Raw genomic sequence first — 15816 nt, 5'->3', positions numbered from 1 at the left:
TTATTGCTTAGTATGGTTGATTTCAATATAATCTTGATTGGTTGTCTCCATGTCATGCTATTCTGGACTGTTACGCAAAAACCGTAACATTGGCAATGCCGGATTTGCCGAAGGTCGAATGGAGAGGTTCTCTAGATTATGTTCCCAGAAGGGTAATTTCTTATTTGAAGGCCCAACATATGGTTGGGAAGGGATGTTTGTCATATTTGGCCTTTGTGTGCAGATACTCCTACTATTGATTATTATCGGTAGTGCGAGACTTTTCGAATGTATTTCCTGCACACCTGCCGGGTATGCCACCCGACAGGGATATTGATTTCGGTATTGACTTGGTGCCGAGCACTCAGTACATTTCTATTCCTCCGTATCGCATGGCACCAGCTGAATTGAAAGAATTGAAAGAGCAACTTTAGTAACTTCTTGATAAGGGGTTTATTAGGACTATTGTGTCATCTTGGGGTGTACTAGTTCTATTTGTGAAAAAGAAATATGGTACTATGCGGATGTGTATCGACTATAAGCAGTTGAACAAAGTTACAATCAAGAATAAGTATCCTTTGCCGTGTATTGATGATTTATTTGACCATATTCAGGGAGCGGGGGTATTTTGCAAAATTAATTTGAGTTTCGGGTATCACCAGTTAAAAACTCAGGACTCGGATATTCTAAATACGACATTCAGGACCTGCTATGGTCACTATGAATTTCTCATGATGTCTTTTGGGCTGACCAACGCCCCCAACAACATTTATGCACTTGATGAATAGTATATTCCAGCCATATCTTGATTTATTTGTCATAGTATTTATTGATGATATCCTGGTGAACTCATATAGCCAGGAGGAGTATGCACATCACTCGGGTATTGTATTACAGAGGCTGAGAGAGGAGAGACTGTATGCCAAATTCTCTAAGTGTGAGTTCTGGCTTAGTTCGGTGGCATTCTTGGGACACATAGTGTCTAGTGAAGGAATTAAGATGGATCCGAAGAAGATAGAGGTAGTTCAGAGTTGGCCCGGGCCATCTTCAGCTACTGAGATTCGGAATTTTCTCGGTTTGGCCGATTATTATTGTCGCTTCATGGAGGGTTTCTCGTCTATTACGGTGCCTATGACTGAATTGACCCAGACAGGTGCTCCGTTCAGGTGGTCAGATGAGTGTGAAGAGAGCTTTCAGAAGATCAAGACAACTTTGACTATAGCCCTAATATTGGTGTTGCCTACAAGTTCAGGGTCTAATACTATGTATTGTGATGCATCACATATTGGTCTTGGCGTAGTGCTGATGCAAGATGGTAGGGTGATTGCCTATGCGTCCAGACAGTTAAAGGTACATGGGAAGAATTATCTGGTCCACGACCTTGAGTTAGCAGCTATAGTTCATGCCTTGAAGATTTGGCGGCATTATTTGTACGGTGTCCATTGTGAGGTTTATACCGATCACCAGAGTCTACAACACCTGTTTAAATAGAAGGATCTTAATTTGCGGCAGCGGAGGTGGTTTGAGTTGCTTAAGAATTATGATAACACCATTCTCTACCATCCCGGAAAGGCCAATGTGGTGGCCGATGCCTTGAGTGGTAAGGTAGAGAGTTTGGGTAGCTTAGCATACTTACCGATAGCAGAGAGGCCTTTAGCCTTGGATGTTCAGGCCTTGGCCAACCAGTTTGTCAGATTGGATGTTTCCGAGCCAAGCTGAGTTTTGGCTTGTGTGGTTTCTTAATCTTCTCTTTATGATCGTATCAGAGAACGTCAGTATGATGACCCTTATATACTTGTCCTTAAGGACACAGTTCAGCACGGTGATACCAAAGAAGTCACTATTGGGGATGACAGTGTATTACGAATGCATGACAAGCTATGTCTGCCTAATGTAGATGGTTTACGTGAGTTGATTCTCTAGGAGGATCACAGTTCACGGTACTCCATTCATCTAGGTACCGCAAAGATGTATCAGGATTTGAGGCAACACTATTGGTGGAGGTGAATGAAGAAAGATATAGTTGGGTTTGTAGCTCAGTGTTTAAAAATTCAACAGGTGAAGTACGAGCCTCAAAGACCGTGCGAATTGATTCAAAGACTTGAAATTCTGGAGTGGAAGTGGAAGCGTATTACCATGGACTTTGTAGTTGGGCTCCCACGGACTTTGAGAAAGTTGTTTGGGTGATTGTAGATCGGTTGACCAAGTCCACGCATTTTATTCCAGTTCGTACTACTTATTCTTCGGAGCGGTTGGCTGAGATTTATATCCGCGAGGTTGTTCGCCTACACGGTGTGCTAGTGTCCATCATTTCAAATCGGGGCACACAGTTCACATCACAGCTTTGGAGAGCAGTGTAGCGAGAATTAGGTACACAGATTTAGCTGAGTACAACATTTCACCCTCAGACAGACGTACAATCCGAGCGCACTATTCAGATATTGGATGATATGTTACGTGCCTGTTTTATTGATTTTTGGGGTTCTTGGGATCAATTTCTTCTACTGACAGAGTTTGCTTACAATAACAGCTACCAATCGAGCATTCAGATGGCTCTGTATAAGGCTTTATATAGGAGACGGTATCGGTCTCTAGTGGGTTGGTTGGGCCTAGTGAAACTAAACTATTGGGTACTGATTTGGTTCAGGATGCTTTGGAGAAGGTTAAATTGATTCGGGAGCGGTTTCGCACAGCGCAGTCTAGACAGAAGAGGTATGCCGATCGGAAGGTCCGTGATATTGCTTACATGGTTGGGGAGAAGGTTCTACTCAATATTTCACCCATGAAAGGTGTGTTGAGGTTTGGGAAGAAGGGCAAGTTGATCCTTCGGTATATTGGGCCGTTTAAAGTGCCTAAGAAGATTGGAGAGGTGGTTTATGAACTTGCATTGCCGCCTAGTCTATCGAGTGTTCATATAGTGTTTCATGTATCTATGCTCCGGAAGTATGTCGGGGATCCATCTCATGTTTTGGATTTTAGCACAGTGCAGTTGGATGGTAATTTGACTTATGATGTGGAGTCGGTGGCCATTTTAGATTGGCAGGTTCGAAAGTTGAGATCAAAGAACATAGCTTCAATGAAAGTGCAGTGGAGATGCCAGCCAATCAAGGATGCTACTTGGGAGACTGAGCGGGATATGCGGAGCAAATATCCACACTTATTTGAGACTCCAGGTATAATTCTAAATTTATTGGAGGACGAACGTTTGTTTAAGATGGGGACAATGTAACGACCTGGCTGGTCGTTTTAAGTATTACAACCCCATTCAACCATTTACTACTCAATTTATGCTTTACAATTGTTATGTGACTTGCCAGGGTGATTCGTTTCGATCTGGTGAGGTTTTGGAATGAATTGGAACACTTAGTTTCAAGGTTTAAAGCTAAGTTAAAATAGTGACCGGATGTCGACTTATGTGTAAACGACCCCGAAATAGAGTCTTGATGATTCCAATAGCTCCGTATGATAATTTTGGACTTAGTAGCGTGTCCGAAAAATTATTTGAAAGCCCGTAGCTAAATTAGGCTTGAAGTGGCAAAAATAAAAAATTAAGTTTGGAAGTTTGACCGAGGAGTTGACTTTTTGATATCAGGGCCGGAATCCGATTCTGAAAATTGGAATATGTCCGTTATGTGATTTATGACTTGTGTGCAGAATTTGAGGTCAATCGAACTTGATTTGATAGGTTTCGGCGTTAAATATAGAAGTTGAAAGTTCTTAGTTTCATTAAGCTTGAATTGGGGTATGATTCGTGGTTTTAGCGTTGTTTGATATGATTTGAGGCTTCGACTAAGTTCGTATAATATTTTAGGATTTGTTGTTGTTGAAGTCCCGAGGGCCTCGGGTGAGTTTCGGATGGTTAACGGATTGAAATTTAGACTTAAACAGCTGCTGGAAAGTTTGGCCTTCTGGTGTAATCGCACCTGCAGAATTTAGTTCAAAGAAGCGATCTTGGTTGCGCAAAAGCGGAGGCAAGGGGACCTGGGCAATATCGCAGAAGCGGACAACTCCTTCGTAGAAGCGAGTCTGCAGAAGCGGATTCTTGTCCGCAGAAGCGAAGCTGGCGCAAAAGCGGCAGCATGTCCGCAAAAAGCGGGACCGCAAATGCGGTTAGTTTTCCGCAGAAGCGGAACCCCTGGACAGATTACAAAATAGAGGGGTTCCGATATTTTTGTCATTTTGGGACTTTCAAGCACGGTTTTGGGGCGATTTTCAGAGGGAATTCACGGAAAACTTGAGATAAGTCACTTGTGATCATTGTTAGTCAATAATAATGGATTATCATTGAGTATTTCGACTAGATTACATGTTTTTGAGGTGAAATTAGAGGATTTGGGCTTAGGGATTTCAAAGTAAGAATTTAAGATTTGGAGGTCAAGTTGATGTCGGAATTTGGTAAAATTGGTATGGTTGGACTAGTGGTTGAATGGGCGTTCATATTTTGTAACTTCTGTCGGGTTCCGAGACGTGATCCATACGGGCGATTTTTAGGTGCAATTTCGGAATTTATTGGAAAATTAATATTTTTATATTGAATCAATTCCTATAATTTGTATTGACTGAATCGTATTATTGGTGACTAGATTCGAGGTGTTTGGAGACCGATTCGTGAGGCAAAGGCATAGCAGAATAAAGAATTAAGCGGTTTGAGGTAAGTAACAAGTCTAAATTTGGTCCTGAGGGTATGAAACCCCGGATTATATGTTATGTGATCAGTTTTGAGGTGACGCACATGCTAGGTAACGGGCGTGTAGGCGTGCACCGAAGGAATTGTGACTTGATCAAATTTCATGGAACTGTGTAGTTGAAACATCTGTTGTTATTTGTACATTCTACTTGTAGTAGAGAAATTGAATCACAAATCATGTTTAGATTATGTGTTGGCACTATAGGAACCCACAAAGGTCGTGTACATGTTGAATTATCTGCTAAATTATTTTTTTGTGCTCAGTCACAGTTTACTTGTTTATTTTATCTCAGTCTCTATTGTTCATTATTGATGCATCATATTATTGTTGTTTTGGCTGATTTTCATAATTATTGAGATCCCGAGAGACTGGAGAGATTTATGACTGAGTGAGGCCGAGGGCCTGATTGTGAGATATTATACTATAGCACGTGAGTTGTCCGTGCGGATCCAGATATAATACTATAGAACATGAGTTGTCCGTACAGATCTAGATATTGATACTATAGCACGTGAGTTGTCCGTGCGGATCCAGATATTGATACTATAGCACGCGAGTTGTCCGTATGGATTATAGCGCTTGGGCTGAATGAGCCCCTCCGGAGTCTGTACACACCCCTAGTGAGCGCATGTACCTACTAAGTGCGAGTGCTGAGAGCTAGTGAATGGAATGGCCGAGTGACTGTGTTCCTGAGAGGATGCATTTGATTTCATTATTGTTGCACTTCAGTTGTCTTATACCACTATTTTAAAAATTTCCGAGAGATATTATCTTATGTTTCAGTTGGACTTGACATGAAATTATTGTTTTGGCATTAAATGTTGAACTTGAAAGCATGCTTACCTTGTTATGTTGGAAATTACTGTAATTGGACTCAGCTGTGAAGCTCGTCACTACTTTCAATTCTTTATTTAGTATTATTACTTGTTGAGTTGGTTGTACTCATACTACACCCTGCACTTTGTGTGCAGATTCAGGTATTTTCGGACACAGTGGGTATTGATTTCTTCGCCCAGTTGATTATCCGGAGATTTCGAGGTAGCTACCGGTGTTTCGCAGATCTTGTCTCTCATTCCTTATCTTCTTGATTATTGTATTTGGTCTCAGATTATTATAGACCGTATTTTCCAGACTTGTGATGTATAAATGCTCATGTATTCTGTGACACCCCGATAGTTGGGAATTCCACATTTTATTTTGGGTTTTCTATCCCGGTTATGCGAACCTTTACTACTAAAACTGCTTTAAATTCATTCTTGCTAAAAGTGTTAGAAATATTTGGGAGAAATCAGCTTGCCTAGTACCACGTTAGGCGCTATCACGACAGGCTAGGATTTTGGGACGTGACAAGTTAAAAGTTAGCTTTTATAATTTCATAACCGGTTTACTAAAAAGCATATTAGCAAACTTAATTACATTAACCAATGTTCTCTTCATTGTTGTAAAATATTTGGAGAATTTGAGGAGTCGCTTTGAATATTTTGTTTGCCTAATTTCATTCAACATCTTACTCCGTTACTATTTACACTAGATAGGAAGATATGGAAGTCGAGTATCAGGGTTGTAGGTTAGGAGGTAGTTGAGTCGTGCCTTACTTCGTACCATTGTAGGACTAGCCATGTAGGGTTTTTGTCTAAGATAGTTAGTGGCAATGTTGTGATTTACTATTTCACTTTTCAGTGCATGTCTTATTTACTAGCTATCGCTTTTTCTTTGCATCTTTCTTCTAGATTTCGTGGTGTTCCTATTGTTCTTATGATTATTGTGGTGATACTAATATTTACTAATATTGTCTCCCTTTGCTTTGCATCCTTCTTCTGGATTTCATGGTATTTCTATTTATCCTATGATTGTTGTTGTGATACTAATATTGTCTCCTTTTTGTCCTTTTGTCTTCTTTTTTTTTTGAGCCGAGGGTCTTTCGGAAACAACCTCTCTATTCCTTTGGGGTAGGAGTAAGGTCTGCGTACACACTACCCTCCCCACACCCCATTAGTGAGATTTTACTGGGTTGTTGTTATTGTTGTTGTAGTAATCTTTAATTTAAAATTGTGTGATACTTTTTCCTAATTTAGTTTCCCTGCTTCTACAATGCTTTGAGTAAAAAACGAGCGAAAGCATTTAGCTCCAATGCCATGCAGAAACGTGAAACACCAAATATATTTTTCAAAATAAATTGCAAAAGATTTGACTTTTTATGAGCAATCCATACTATTATGTGAAAAGTAAAAATGAATTTCATGTTTTGAAAAGCAAATCCAATTCTTGCGGTGCATCGGAAGGTATCTATTTACATTGATTCGTTCACTAATTTTTTCAAGATATAATACTGAAAGTATCTCAATGAATTGCGAGGATCATTTTAAAGTAAGATAAACTGAACTGCCCTTATCTTTTTTATTTTTAAATACCAGTAAAATATTTAAAATTATTTATCTTTTCATTTTTAATTTTCCAAAATCACTGTGTGCCTCCTAAAAATTGGGCATTTGAGAAAATGCAAAGGCAATTTGGTTCTTGGACTTGAGTAATCTAACACACTTCCTCACTCTCGATTGGAAGCCGAATACACAAATTACTTTTTGCCCATTTAATTTTGTAAATTTTCTTTTCAATTATTCGTTTGTTGTTGAGTGAGCTAAATAAGATCATATTTATATATTTTTTTAAATTTAAACTTTTACTTTTAATTTTATGACTCAAATACAATTTTAGTAATATATATATTTTTAAATTTTGTATTCATTCATATGGGTTACACGCGTAAAAAAAACTAGTAGAATACGATTATAACGAATTTCATTAACGTTAACTTTCATCTCCCAAATATAGGAAAAAAGTATCTGTAAATTCATCGGTTATAATAAATAGTAATCACACTATTATATAACGCCATAAATAACCAACTAAAGCTAACCACTTCAAGCTGGTTCAAGATCAAGGTGCCCTAAAGGGAGTAGTATAATAGACCACAACAAATTGACAAAATGCAAATAGCATATCTAAAATTTCCTTTTTATGAGGTGGAAGAAAAGAGATTTGGCTTACATTTAAATTGTTATAAATTGTAGTTTTTTTTCTCTTTATTGTTATACGTTATTGTATATAAAGTTTTGAAATTTCACCTTGGGTTAATCACTTAACCCTTATGATGAAATTGAACAAAGATGGAGGAAAGGAGGGAAACGAAGTAAGACTAACGCTGCATTTTACATCTTATAGACTTAAGGAGGGAGTCACATCATGAATATTGACTCGATTCACCTTACATATATATTTTTAGATTATTTTAAATATTAATAAAATTTATTACGTAATAAAAAAAATTGAATTTAGATTTTAGTAATACTTACTATTTTTAGGTAAGAAATTTGATGGTCATTTCATTTTTGTTTATCAATAAATGAAAGATTATGACTTAATTAGTTTTACTTATAATCAAACTAAAACCTTTTACCATCCAAATTGCTGGGGAGAAGTTAATATAAGCGCCCGATGGTATTAATTTTAATATCCTCCTTCTTAGATAATAGTATTAACTTATGCTAATCATAAAAGATTTTATTTCATAAAATGAATATCAAGTAAACAACAAGTTTTAATGGAGGATATAGTTTTGAAAATGAAATAAGAGAGTATGTTCTTTCTTATATCTCAAATTATTATTTAAAATACTTTTAAACTGAGCATAATTGTCCCTGTTATTATTTGCTTAAGCGTATTTGATTTAATCCATAGTTAGAAAAAGATATCGAACATAATGTTAGTAACTTAGTGCTTATGTGGCATTGTTTGTTTAGATAGAGAGTTTAAGAATAATTTTTTTTTGAAACTTGCTATCTAACTATAAATGTTTGTGCGATTATAAATTATCTCAGTAAGAATAAAATATATTTTAAAATTAAATTATTTTTAAATATGGAATGATGATATTTTTGAAAAAAAAATGACTAAAAAGGAAAGTGGTCATATAGTTTTAGGCATGAGGAGTATCAAGCTATTGGTTTTGAATTTTTTATCTTATCCATTCGAGAAAATGAAATATTTTTATATTTGAAATTTTTTTTAACTTCAAACTCATATTTTACTCTTAATACTCCATTCGGTCCACTTTAAGTGATTTTTTGGTATTTTTTTGTGGTTCATAATATTTAATTTTTTCAGATATCAAGAAGAAAATAACTTTTTCTTTTCAAAATTGACATTGGAGTAAAAAGCTAAGAAGTAGTTTATTATATTTTCAATGAGTAAACTAAGGTTAATATGATTAATTTTATTGTTAATTAATACTAAAAAGTGAATTTCTTAATATGTGTAAAAATAATAATAAAAAAATTTATTTAAAGGGAATTGAAGGGAATAATATGTTTTTATTATGGACATTCGGTGTCTAATTTAAGTCTGCGCCTAGAGTAGTAATAAGCACATGTGAAAATCAAGAAGAGTGCAATTTATGCCAGTTTGAGGTGTTGAGCACTGGAAATTTTTTCTATTTAAGAAATTAGTATTTTGGACCGAGCAAAAAGAAATGGAATATTCAAAGCTTTTTGCTTAGCTCTTTCCTTCTATTTTCCCAAGTACATCAAACACTTTACCCTTTTCGCAGGTACTTCCTATTACCACTCATATCATAACACATCCACGAATAATCAATCTTCCCTCCTCCGTCAAATGGACTTTCCACCACCGGATTTTTTCACCGGCGCCGGCGACGGAAGGCCATCCCCAACGAGGAGAGAACTACAAGGTCCTCGTCCTACTCCTCTTAAAGTCAACAAAGATTCCTACAAAATCAAGAAACCTCCAGTTGCTCCTCCGCCGCATCCTCCGCCTCATACCGCTGCCGGAGCTCCGTCAACGAGCCAGAACCCGCAAACGGTGATAATCTACGCGGTTTCACCGAAAGTGTATCACACGACCGTTAGTGACTTCATGAGTGTTGTACAAAGACTAACTGGATCTTCAACTTCCTCCATGGAACCCTCCACCTCCGGCGCCAGCTCCGGCGATGGCAACTTATCGCCAGCGGCGAAGTTGGCTTCGATGGAAAAAGCAAGTAGTCCTTCAGCTACTATTCCTCCGGCTTATGCTGCTTCTGATTTGATGGATATTTTGGATATAATTGGGAATTCAAGTGTAGAAATGAGTCATCAGATCCCGGGGATATTGTCGCCGGCGCCGGCAACTTTACCGCCCGTATCGCCACCGGGATTCTTCTCGCCGGTACCATCCGATCCTTTCATGCTGATGATGTTAAGTCCAAGTCCGTCAACGTTGTTTTCTGCTCCGTTGATTTCACCTTCACCAAATGCTTCTGATCTATTCCATCCTTTCTTTGACTTTTAGGTAGACTTTTCTAATTATTTGTCTTTTTAATTTTACTTACCCTTGAAAAATTACTTTTTATCTTTTTTTTTTTTAGTTTCTTCTTTTATCTTTAGGTAGTCTATGATGAGGTTAAATTATTTGTTTGCTCGTTAAGCACATTGTTGTTTATACAATAATGTATTTTGCCACATTAGTGGGATTCAATGACAATTGTATCATAGTTAATTTCCTTTACGTTTCACATTATAGCTTTCTATCGGGAACTAGCTCATTTAGCAAATACAAAGAGCTTTTATATTATATTATCTTCACATTTTAGCTAAGCTTTGTCCCTTTTTCTCACATTGTAGTACCTTTCTGATTCTTATTTTGTATAATATTGATGTGAATGAGCATAGTTGGAATAACATGATTAGTGAGAAACATACACTAAAGTCTAATGGGCTACTCTAACTAAACCAACATCCTTTTGTATATCGATAAAAAAAAAAGTGAATATTCATATTTTGTTTTAACTTATTTGAAGTTGAAATATAATAATTATTAATTTTTTTACAAATAATTATAGAGTTCTTAACAATAATCTTGTTCTAGTTGTGCATATATGTAATAGCCTACATAAATTCATAAATTCGATGGTTGAAGTTGAACTCGAAATGAGGGACATGCCTTAGGAAATTTTCATATCAGAAAGGATAGAGAAAATTAGGGCCATATAAGGGCGAATTTTGGATTATATTATTAGGCGCCTTTTGGGTTAAAGTCCAATGGAAGAAAATCATTAGGCTAAAATTGAGGTGCCCAAAAGTATCAAGTCAAAACGAAAAATATCTTGATACTTGGGCCTCAGTCGTGATAGGTTATATTAGAGCCGGTACCTTCCCTTGTATAGTGGTCGAACGAAACTCAACAAGAACGCTAAGTACCTAAATGGGGTGAGTGTAACAACACACCGGCTGCTAGTGGTTGAATTCCAAAGGGGCTTCCTTGTGAAACTTGCGATAAGCAAATCCCACATCGGAATGAAAATAAAAAGTTAGAAGCCATAATAAAGGCGAGTTCGGGATTCAACTATTAAAGTGCCTTTTGAGTTAAAGCATAAACAGACAAAAGTGTAAAGACCAAAGCCTTGAGGTGACTTAGAAGGGTCGGGCTAAAGCGAACAATATAAAATCTTGGAAGTTGTGCTTGAGCCTTGAAAGGCAGAGCCGATATCTCCCTTAGTATGGTAGTGAAACCTCAACGATGATGCTGAGTCCCTAAGGGGGTGAGTGTAACATTCAACAAACCGCTTGTGTTTTAACTTAAAAGAGGGTTGCTTGAGGAAAAAGTTAAGGGCTATATAAGAGCGAGTTCAAGAATCAAATATTAATCCACCTTTTGGGTTAAACCCGAAAAGGCCAAAACCGTAAGCGCCAAAGCTTTAAGGAAGAATTGAAAAAAACAAACAATACCTTGATTGTTGGATATGACAATATATGCCAAAGAGTTCGTTTACAAATGACAATCGAACAAGACAAGTGAATCATTCTCCTACCACAGTATCGTGCAAAAAAGTGACCCGAGGTAAGAAAGAAATATGAAATTTATAAAATGGCAGAATAGCCTAATAAATATTTGTACTCGTTCGCGTTTGTCATCTCGGTCCCTGTAGTCAAGGAAGTTTCATTGAAACACTTATAGTTGTTCAAAGTCAGTATTTTGAACCCCTCTGACCATTGACCCTGCATATCTGGCAACTTAATTAATTACCGAGTTGTACAAAATGCGTATATTTCACGCGTACAAAGAGCGTGATTATAAAAATTTAGAATAAAAATAATTTTTTTTTAAAAACATAAGTTTCTTTCTCGGTTTTACCCCACTCCCTCTCCTGTTTATTTTTCTCTTTATCCCCCCCTTCCCGTCTGCGCCAAGCCCTTTCCCCATTTAATTTCTTTTTCTTTTTCATCCCTTCTCTTTCTTCCCCAGCCCTTGATTCATTTCTTTTTTGTTCCCTTCTCGTTCTTTCCCCAGTCCCTTTCCTATTTCGTTTTCTTTTCCTTTTCAAAATATCTTTAATAGATTTGATTTCCTTTTACATGATTTAGTTATTTCTTTGTTTGCCATTGTTTTTTGCTTTGTAAATATTTATTTTCAATACAAAATCGTGCAATTTGATTGATAGAAATCTTTATTTTTTATTATTAATGAAATCGAGAAGATGGATGGGAAGTGATGAGTGAAGGAATGGAGATTGTCAAAAATAAGAAATGAGTAACAGAATTAGGTTGCTACTATGGCTAGCCTGATATATTTTGGAGAACAAGAAAAATGGTACATATAAGGCATTTAGGGAGTGTTCATGGTGTTCTCTGGTGGCCAAGATGACAGTGATGGAGAAGGTGATGGTAAAGAAGAAAGAAAATGTAACGACTCGACCGGTTGTTTTGAGAATTTAAACTATGTTCGGCGGCATAAGGTCTTGAACAACTTCATATTATGTGTATTGACTTGCGTGCGTGGTTGAATTTAGTTACCAGATGATCCAGAGTGATTTGGGACACTTGGTCCCTAAAACGGAAGTTTAAGTTTTAGGATTTTGACCTTAGTCGGAACTATGTGAAGACGACTCCGGAATAGAGTTCCGTCGGTTCCGTTAGTTTCGTTGGGTGATTTTGGACTTAGGAGCGTGTCCGGACTGTGAATCTGAGGTCTTTAGCTGATTTAGGCTTGAAATGACGAAAGTTAAATTTTTGGAGATTTGGATCGGAAGTGGACTTTTTGATATCGGGGTCGGAATGTGATTCCGAGAGTTGGAACAACTCCGTTATGTTATTTGGGACTTGCCTGCAAAAGTTGACGTCATTCCGGGTTGGTTTGATAGGTTTCGGCATGAGTTTTAGAAGTTGAAAGTTTTGGAAGTTCTTAAGTTCGATTCGTGGTGCGATTTGTATATTTGGCATTGTTTAATGTGATTTGAGACCCCGAGCGAGTCTGTGTTAGGTTATGGAACTTGTTTGTGTGTTTAAACGGGGTCTCGGGTGCCTCGGGTGTGTTTCGGATGGGCTACGGGTCATTTCCTCCTATTTTGAACTGCTGTTATCTGTCATTTGGTTTCCATCATCGCGTTCGCGTAGTGTTATTTTGGAGGGTGAAATATTTTCTCTTCACATTCGCAGTCACCCTCTCGCGTTCGCGAAGTTCTGCCACCCCCTTCTTCACGTTTGCATTCCCTATCACGCGTTCAAGAAGTGCAAACTAGGCCCTGGGCACTGGTGATCATTTTTCTCTTCGCGTTAGCGTGTCTCTTACGCGTTCACGTAGCTATGCCATTTCACTCTTCGCGTTCGCGTACTACTTCACGCGTTCGCGAAGAGCATTTGTTGGGCCATCAAATTTTTCCTCTCCGCGTTCGCGAACGTGCTGTCGTGTTCGCAAAGCAGAACTGGGTAGTTTTCATTTTCATTCTTCGCGAACGCGATTGCTCTTCCGCGTTCGCGATGCATAAACACGTGGGCAGAATATAAGTTTTCTGTTCCGAGGGTTAGGCCATATTTATCATATATGACTTGTGAAACTCGATTTTAAGCGATTCTTTATGGGTTTTTCAAACAAATCGATTGGGTAAGTGTTCTTCACCTAGAATTTTATATATTCCATGATTTTATCTTTATTTTTATCATTTAATTTGTATTTTGAGTTGGGAAAAATGGTGGTTTTTGAAGAAAATTTTCAAAATGAAAAATCATGATTTGAGGGACGAAATGGTATCGGAATTTGATAATTTTTGTATGGTTGGACTCATATCGGAATGTGTGTTCGGGTTTTGTAAAATTTGTCGGGTTCCAAGGTGCGGGCCCGGGGGTCGACTTTTGGACCGATTTTTAGATTTTGATTAAAATTGAAGCTTTATGATCCGGAATAGTTTCTTATGAGTTTTATTGTGCTTTGAAGTTATTTTGATTAGATTTGAGTCGTCCGGAGGTCATTTCACCCGAGAAGTTTATTTTTGAGTATCAGTCTGTCTTCTTTGAGATAAGTATCTTGCCTAACCTTGTGTGGGGGATTTCCCCTTAGGATTTGAGTTTTCTATGTTGACTGTCGTATGTGTACGCGAGGTGACGAGTGCGTGGTCAGACTTATTTGTGGAAAGTTGGCCTTTTAGGGTTCTTAGGTCCTTATATTCACTAAATATGAAGTTGTTCTTGATATGATTAAGTTTCCATTTACTAGTTTTATCTTTACATGCTTAAATTAAAATTAATTGCTTTTAGGATTGACTCTTACGACCTATTTGACCCTTATCTGACTTAACTGAAGATTTTACCTCTTCTATTGTCATGCTATCTTTTCATATTTGCTTATCTTTATTTGGAATTATTATTAATGGTTCAGACTTAATTGACGTTATGATTATCTTTACGCTGCTTATCCTTAATTGAATTGTTGAATATCCTTCGTAATTTCTCAACCTTAAAAGAAGTTTAGATATCCTACATCTTAGTCGACTTGTCTTTAATTGAAATTATTTGACTCGTGTTAGCTTCCTTGTTGCTGAATTGAATATTGTGGGATCGTTGCTACATATTAGTTTTCCTTGTTGAGCTGTTATCTTTACGCATAGCATTCTTTACTGTGGTTATTCCTTATGAACTAGTTCTACCGTTTCTTTGTGAATTAAAGTTCTTGAGTTGATTTACTTGTCATACTTTGTATTATTGCCATTGTTGCTGTTGTACTTGTTATGGGGTTGCACGAAGTTTCTGCCGTGCTATTGTTACTATTGATATTTGCACATGCGGCGTGACAAGATGTGATATATATATATGTGGGTTGCGCATGTGGCGAAACAAGGTTGAAACATTATTATGCACGTGTGGCGAGACAAGGCAGGCATTTATGTTACTATTGCACACGTGGCGAGACAAGGTGGGCTGTGTCAGAGATTAAATTGTGATGATTTGTGGCCTGGGGGCATTCTTGTTGTTGATATTTGTGTAGTGGTATACGTACTTGTGTGAGCTTTATCTTGGGAAAGCTGTGATAAAATATTCTACATGCTGTCCGTTCTTTTTCATTATGCTTATTTGCTGATATGGACTATGGTAGGACACTTGCACAAGCATACACATAGTTAAGCACTCTTATCGGATAAGAGGTGTTCTTGATATTGTTGAGCATAGATGCTCACCCTTGTTTACTTGCCTTCTATGTGAGAATGGCTCTATTGGCACTTGAGTCGTCAGTGCGGTTATGAGGTCACAGGATGCCAAGTGTTAGGTTTCAGGTATTGAGACCCGTGAGTTGTGATTGTTCTGAGGTTCGGTACCTTGTGGAGTTGTTGACTAAAACCTAATGTAAAAGAGGTTGTAGTCGTTGAGTTATTACTTGTCCTTGCTGTATTTGTGATTCCAGATTTAGGTTGTGCTCCATTCACTTTGTCTGTGTCATTTTCATGATATTCCGTTGATACTTGTTATTTCCTTCCTGGTTGCCATTACTGTATTGTGAGCCATATTGCATAGTCTTTATGTAAACATCATACTTCTGTTGTTCATATACTTATACCTATTCAGTTTATTAGACCAGTGGGTATCTTGATTGTTCCTCGTCACTACTCCACCGAGGTTAGTCTTGATCCTTACTGAGCACCGTTGTGGTGTGCTCATTCTACCCTTCTTCACATTTTTGTGCAGATCCAGGTACTTATTTGTTAGCTAGCTGTGTGGATTGTTGATGTGGAGACTCAAGGTAAACCTGGTGCTGCGTTCGCAGGCCTTGGAGTCACCTTAAAGTTTTTTTTTGCACTGTTTATTCCTATTTCTGTACAGTTGTATTT

This window comes from Nicotiana tomentosiformis, chromosome 5 (genome assembly GCF_000390325.3).
Source record: "Nicotiana tomentosiformis chromosome 5, ASM39032v3, whole genome shotgun sequence".
Classification (NCBI taxonomy): Eukaryota; Viridiplantae; Streptophyta; class Magnoliopsida; order Solanales; family Solanaceae; genus Nicotiana; species Nicotiana tomentosiformis.
Note: the sequence above shows the minus strand (reverse complement) of the source record.